The sequence below is a fragment of the Dipodomys merriami genome, unplaced genomic scaffold (genome assembly GCF_024711535.1).
Source record: "Dipodomys merriami isolate MVZ:Mamm:240054 unplaced genomic scaffold, mDipMer1.0.p SCAF_32, whole genome shotgun sequence".
Lineage (NCBI taxonomy): Eukaryota > Metazoa > Chordata > Mammalia > Rodentia > Heteromyidae > Dipodomys > Dipodomys merriami.
In genome coordinates this window covers 2209756-2217500 of record NW_027204715.1, presented here as the reverse complement: position 1 = coordinate 2217500, position 7745 = coordinate 2209756, and positions in this window count along the sequence as shown.

The following is a 7745-nucleotide window of genomic DNA, read 5'->3' as shown; positions in this document are numbered from 1 at the left end:
ATGGGATAAAAGTACTAGGTATGGTAGTGTGAGGATTAGGTAAACGGGATTGGATACATAGTAACTTTTTCCCAGGGTGCCATCAGTAATAGGTAAATCATAATTCATATGCTATTAATAATACAATCCTGACATTCCTGTCCAAAGTATCGCAATTACCTTGTGCAGAGAAGGACATAGGCTCTGGAGGGGCAAGACTCAGTCAAGCTTGGATTCCACTGACTCGGCCACAAGAAATGGTCGCTTGCTCATCTCCACTTGCTGTGAAGAGTGTCAGGGACCTCAGAGCTTCCCTGTAGGAAGTGTAACAAAGCCAAAGCCCACAGGCCTTTAGCTAATTGTGCGTGCGTGCGTGCGTGCATGTGTGTGTGTGTGTGTGTGTGTGTGTGTGTGTGTGTGTGTGTGTGTGTGTGTGTGTGTGTGTGTGTGTGTGTGTGTATGCTGGCTTTGGGGGTTGAACTTAGGGCCTGAGCATTGTCTCTGAGCTCTTTTCCTTCAAGGCCAGCACTTTACCACCTGAGCCACAGCTCCACTTCTGGCTTTTGGGTGGTTAATTGGACATAAGAGTCTCCCAGACATTCCCACTCAAGGTTTCTCTATGCCACGATCCTCAGATCTCAGCCTCCTGACTAGCTAGGATCATGGGTATGAGCCATCAGCTCATGACCTTATTTAACTGTTTTGTAAATGTAAACAGTCTCATCTTCTGAATAATTGTTTTCCTTGGGATGAGATACCAGTACCAAAGGTCATCCCCCGACAGTACTGTGGCCCTGATCCAAGGCACCAAGGCTTGTGGTGGCCATGCTTGAAGTGTGATATGACTAGAAGTGCTATCTGACTAGAAGTGCATAAACATCGACCGGCTCAGTTTGTCATCTGTGTTTCCATGCCATCTAACATTTAAGGAGGCCACGTGTTGGCACCTAGAATCTTCTTAGAACCAGGTGACATGGGTGCTATGAAGTAGATGTGCTTATGCAAGAGTCCTCTGTGAATCCCAACATCTACAACTTGAGCCATTCACGCAGCCTCACTCTGCTTTCCTGTCAAAGCATGTTTTCAGGAACAGTTAATTTGTAAAATATTGACAATTAGAACATAACTGTCAATGGGGACGGAGTATCTTTAATTAATGTGCCATAAAACAAGTATATTATACAATACTTGAATAGGTTCAAATGTGGGCACTTACTAGTCAGATTTTATGTTGTAATATACACTTTCAATAAAATTAGGCATTCCCTACAGAAAAATGATGGCTGAGTGTTTTATGCATAAATGCTTACTATAAATGCTCCATGTTTAACTAATCAATAGCTAGTCTTATTAGGTTGTAGAAAGTAAAATAAAGTTAGTAGGTAAGAAACTTATTTATTTTTTCACTTTCAGAACTTTAACAAATCTTTGGGTGATCACGAGATGAGTGCTCAGTGAGCAATGAATCATTGTGAAATAAAATAAATTAACTGTTTTTATACTAGTAGTGCAAATGTCTTCTATTCTAGAATCTCCATCAAAAATTGGAAAGCATTCCAACTAATTTAAAAGAAAGGTATTAAACAAAAAGATCCCAGGCTAGGAAGAGAATTGCCAGAGAAAGTTGGATGTGTGTTTAGGGAGGGGCTGTGCAAAGTCTCAGTCGAGCCTGTGGGATTAGAAGCCTAACATGGATGGAGAAGAAGTGCCGAGTGGGTTCATCGCTGTCCTCCTGGGTGTCACTGTACCTGTGCTAGAGCCTAGAGCCACTCAGCCCCAACCTGCATCCGGACAGGGGTGGAAACCTGCCCCAGGGCCTGACTGAGGGAATATGGTTCCCTCTACCCCCCCAGCCTGAGGACAAAGTACCTCCCCCACACAATCAGGGAAGACCCCCCCTCCCCTTCCCCCTTGCTCTCATCCCTCCACTTGTGCCAGGGCCTTTTGCATCACTGAAGGCCAGGGAAGTACAAGAGAATAATCAAAACTGATTTACATTTTCAATAAGACATATTCTACTCAACAATGCTTCTCCCTCAACATGCAATGCAGACTTACAAGCTTGCAGGCAGGTATGCATCCAGCCAACACCCCCAGCTACATTCTCCCTCTATTGTCCAAATGAGGGGAACATTGATGCAAAATGTCCTGAGAGTTTCCATAAGAAAGTAGTTATCGTACCTTTAAGCTAAGCCTTATTGGTTTTTGATTCTACATTTTCTTTTAGATTTTGAGTTTGCAGGAACAGCAGAGGGTTTTTTGTTTGTTTGTTTGCCAGTCTAATGGCTTGAACTCAAAGCCTAGGCACTGTCCCTGGGCTTCTTCTGCTCAAGGCTAGCCCTCTACTACTTGAGCCTTTTCTGTTTATGTGGTACTGAGGAGATTGAGCCCAGGGCTTCATGCATACTAAGCAAGCACTCTATCACTAAGCGACATTCCCATTCCATACCAAGGAGTTTTGAATTAAGCATTCAGGTGTTTTGGAATGCACCCATGAGCTCTTCCTACCACAGCCTTGTCTCCAGCATGGTTCTGCAGGTGCTTTATAGGCAATAAGAATCAGCCCAAGTACCTGTCTGCTGTTCTGATTTTGTTTTTGTCCTTTGCAGCAGAGTAAAGTCATTTTGCTTCCAGACTCATCTGGTCTGCCTCACATCTAGTCTCTCCAACTCCTGGCTAGGAAATTGGCAAACAAAACCTGATAATAGCGGAGTGAGTGGCAGGTTCTGATATTCGATGCCACAGCTGTAGAAACGGTCTCTGCCCTGCAGGCTAACAGAAGCCAGCAAGCCTGCCTCTGGGGCTCCTGGGATCCCCAGGGGGTCCTGGAGGATCCTGGGGGTCTCTCAGGGAGTCCCGGGGGCTTTGAAGGGCTCGGGGAGCTGGAGACCCTTCTAGCAGAATGTAGTCTCCGGTTTATTTCCTAGAGCCATGTCAAGAGGCCCGAGTTTGTGAGGCTCTGTGTTTTCACCCGCAACATGGGCCCCCCCAACACACACACAAGAAGTGTGCGTAGAGCCGAGGACTCTGCCCAGCCCCACATCAGGTCCAAGGTTAACCCAAGTGAGAAATGCGTACAATTAAGCTTGTCACTAAGGGCACTCCTTGAAAAGCGCTCATTTTAAAGATTGCCTTTTAATTGCTGTCTTGCTGGAAGAGACTAGAATGAATGAGATTGTCACAACTTCCCACCCAGTCCTGTGTGCTCCCAGGACCATAGAGAGGCTCCAGCTTGAATGAGAGAAAGAGATGGCATTTGCCTCCGCCCGGGTCCTCTCCTCCCTGCATGGGTGTGAACAGACTTCCGCATCTCCCTTTCCCAGCTCCGCCTATAGAATTCCCTCTTCCTCATCCGCACTCACACGTACGAATACTGACCAAAGGGCAGCCAAGCTGTCAAAACTCAATGATGACATGTCTTCTACAAACAGTTTTCTCCTAGGCTCTTGCAAGTTTCAGAATAAAATCTGTTCAGCAGGGAGCCGTGCGCCCAGGACAGCAGTGCGTTAGTTTTCATCTGGCCCGGGAGCTCCTGAAAATGGCCAGCGCGAACGCAACCATGTCTCATTCCCAGCGTTTCTTCCCCGTCTTGCAATCAGCAAATGATGCCGTATAGGGAAAGTTTGGTCCGCCCCTTTTTATTTGTATGTTATTTGTTGTTGTTGTTCAAATCTTCTACTTTATTATCTTTAGCTAGTTGTATGACAGGGTTTCAATCCCAGGGTCCTTTCATGAGTACACGGCATTGTGATCACCGCTGCCCTCTTCACCACGCTCTCCCACCTTTCCAACCCGCAAGCACCCAGGGGGCCTTGCATTCGGACTGCCTTTTCCCATGCTCTGTGTCTGCATGGTGCTCTGCCGCGTGTTCCACGCTCACTATTGAATGGTTTCCTTCTTCCTGTTGTCAGAGTTGTTTTTTTTATGAATATAAGTTTTTTTTATATTTTTAATTGTCTCAAGTAGCTGCACAAAGCATATAACAAAGCGGTGTAGAACGCATGCGTCTCAATCCGTGCCCCCCCCAACAGCCCCTCTCCCTTTTAGCCTACCCCTTCCCGCACCTTTCATCATTCTGTCGTATATACAATGAATTCTCAATGCTTCTACCCTTCCCCTCGCCATCCATCCACCCCCTCCCCCCTGGTCACCCACACCCCTGCCTTGGCTATACCCATTTCCTGTGTTGATTTTGTTGGGCCTTGACGTCATTTTTCTTAAAGCTTATGTGACTGTGCTGCTAAGGCCTTTTACATTCAGTGGTTGAGCAAAAAATAGTGAAAGAAAAGTGACGAATTTTTCTCTGTGAAAGTTCTATGTCATGCATTCTCAAGTATGAGCAGGGGCCATGGGCCATGCTTAGCGCTATAAGCAATTTCCAGACTTGCCCTTCAGTTAATACATCGATAGGCTTCATTTTCACCAGAAATGTGTCTTTTCTAACTATAGTTATTCCAGTGGTACTTTTGGTGGTGTTCCGTTTAGCTTTAGTTTACATCCTCCTACTAACTTAGAGTGTCTACACACACGTGCATACTGGCTATTCAAACGTGTAATCTTTCTTCCCTTCCTTTTGTTAAAGTTGGGTCTCTTACATTGGGTTTTTGTTTTTACCTGTTTTGAGTAGAAATCACTTTTCAGATGTTTTATGAAAAGAAAAATCTCTCCCATGGTTGACTCAACTTTCAATTTTTCATCGATCCATTACAAAGAGAAGTTCTTTCATCAATTTTATCTTCTTTACTCAAATTAGTATTTTATTTTAAAATCAACTAGGATTCACATAAAAGTTGGAGAACTAGTAGGGGAGATCCCCCACACCGCCTCCCTGCTGTGCTATTCTTAGGTGCATCCTTTGCGGGATTTCTGGGGGTGGAGACGTCACTTCCCCTCAGCCTGCTTCATCCAGTCTTCTTTTTCTCCCTGTGGCCTCTCTTCCGCTCAGACACCAGCTGACATTTCATCAGCATGGGTCCTCCCGCTCCGGCTATCTGTCACAGGGCAGTGCATTTCCTGGTCTCCAATGACTTGTGGGTTTGAAGGAGCTGATGGGCACCACTGGGCACTGCACATTTGCTGGCTGGGCACTGCACAGGAGGCTTTACATTGGCATCTGAACATCATTTCAAAATCCTTTTTAACGCAGTGGGAGTGCAGGGCTCTCTCCTCCTACTGTGACAGGGACTTCTGTCTTTGCAGTGACATTTCTAGAAAAGAATGTCCTTTCCCCAGAGAGTCACCAAGCATCTTGGTAACACCAGCGGACTCCAGGGCTGAGGTCTGCCTTCTGTGCCAGGATTCTGTGAGTCTCTCTCTGTGCCAGGGCGCCCTGCAGGTCACGGTGACTTTTTCCTGAGCTTTGGAGTCAGGTAAGACAGCGACGTAGACGCGGTCTTTGCTCTGTGTGGACCTTTACATTTCCACCCGGGTTTTCGGATTCCTTCTGCGGAAGCCAGTCTGTGAGAAGCCACGTGGCGTGGACAGGTCCCTTCAGAAGGAAGTGTGCTTCACAGGCAGAGGAAATACTTTGCATGATTAAAAGTTAAAAAACGTTTCTCAAAGGTCCCTCTTATAGCTCAGCACATGACCTACCTTGGTAACCGTTCCTTTGAACATAGTGTATTTCAAGTGTTGAAAGATATTTCACCACCTTCAGAATTTCCATGAATGTCCTCAGGGCTGCCATGTGGATGTTCCACACAGTCCAGAAAGAGAGCTGCCGCAGATGTCTCATCTATCTATCTATCTATCTATCTATCTATCTATCTATCTATCTATCTATCTATCTATCTATCTATCTGTCTGTCTGTCTGTCTGTCTGTCTGTCTGTCTGTCTGTCTGTCTGTCTGTCTGTCTATCTATCTGTCCATCCCAATGTATTGATAGGTATTGCTATATATGTGTCTCTCTCTATATTCCATGATATCCACCCCACTATAATCTCTCCTTCCTCTCTGGTTTTGTCCTGCTCCCTCCTCTACAATCTCCCTTTTGCAATTATGTCATATCATTATTATTATCATTACTACGACTACTACTGTACTACTTCTATCCAGCCTTGATTATAGAGATGAGTGAGAATTTGCAGGATTTGTCTTTCTGGCCTTTCTCTCTTTGCTCAGCGATGCCCTTTGGTTCCATCAGGAGGGCGGATCTTGGATGTGCTCAGTACACAGTACATGGTAAGTGCTTAAGGTGATTGTTACCTAGCCTGACCTGGGTATGACACCATGTAAACACACACCAAAATATCACTGCACCCACAAATGTGTAGTTATTGTTGCTCAGTTGAAAAGCCTCCCTTGAATTTTACTCCCATCTATGCTATTACTCTGTTTTTACTATGCGTTTTAAAATTAAAATGTTTCCTCAGGCTTCCATACTTATCATTAAGAATACATTTTGTCTTTCTAACGGTGAATGTCATGGGCTGACGCAAAGAGCCAGGCTGGAGGCGTGGCTCAAGTGATAGGGCATCAGACAAGCAACCACAGCACTCTCAGTTCAAACCCTAGATCAGGTTTTTTGGTTTTTGTTTTTTTTTAAAGACAAAGGTCATAATGCTCAACTTTATGTTATGTACAAAAAAAATGCTCAACTTTATGTTATGTACAAAAAAAAGTTTAAGAAAAAACGGAAGAAAAAGAATGTCTCGTGGCTTTCTGTACATCTTTCCTGCTTGTGGATGGTTGATCTTCTCAGAGGCTCTGCCCCGATACAGGAATCGCCCTCGCCAGGCTGCAAGGCCTCCGCCGGTGGGAAGCCATGGCCGGACCTGTAGTCAGGTCTTTCCAAGGCAGTGCACAAGGCCAGGGCAGTGCAGGTGCGGTCCCTTCTCCGTGCCTGTGGCGCTCCTTTCTTCTTGTGGTCAATGTTCCATCTCTGTTAGGAAAAAGAGACAGTTTCCCACATCCCCCGATCCTCACGTCCTGCGTCTGAGGCCCTGGGATGCCCACGGGCCGGTGTCTGGGCAGTTTTCTCCATGTGCAGTGTCGGCTCATGTGGCTGCTGCAGGAGAGCGTGTTGGATCTTGCAGCCCAATGTGAGGAGGCTGCTCGCTAAATACACCAACAAAATCAGCATTGTTCCGAAATGGAAACAGTATTCAAGTCTATGACATAGTTATCAAAATGTCTAGGATGCAATCCAGAATTACTTGGCATAAGACAAGCCAGCACAATCTCAGCTCTCCTGTGAAGGGACTTGGACAGACGCAGGGCCACACATTACAGATGTGGGAATTATCTGACAAATGCTCCAACGCAGCTATGACACATATGCTCCTGAAATAATCATGGCCTTTAGAAGCAGATGAGAAAACAGAAAGTCTGAACAAGTAAGTGAAACAACAAATAGGAAATTTCAAACTGAAACATACAATGACAAAATCTTAAAGGAGAACAATTCATTTAGAAAATACCTGTAAACTGGGAATGGTAGAGTAATGACAGGAAAACTCTAGGCGAAGGACTAGTGCTGTTTGCTCATAATCTCAGCTACTTGACAGGTAGAGAGAGAAAGACTATAGTTCAAAGCCAGCTCAAGCAAGAAGTTAGCAGGCTACCATCTCAAAGGATAAGCCTGGTTTGGTGGTCCATTCCTATAATCTTTGCCAATGGGCAGTCAGAGGTAAGAGGCTTGTGGTCTCAGGCTGGCCCAGGCAAAAAGCAAGAGACTATCCAAACAACAAAGGTTGGGATTATGCCTCAAAAGTCCATGTGTTTGTCTAGCAAGCAGAAAGCTCCGAGTTCAAACCATAGTTCTAC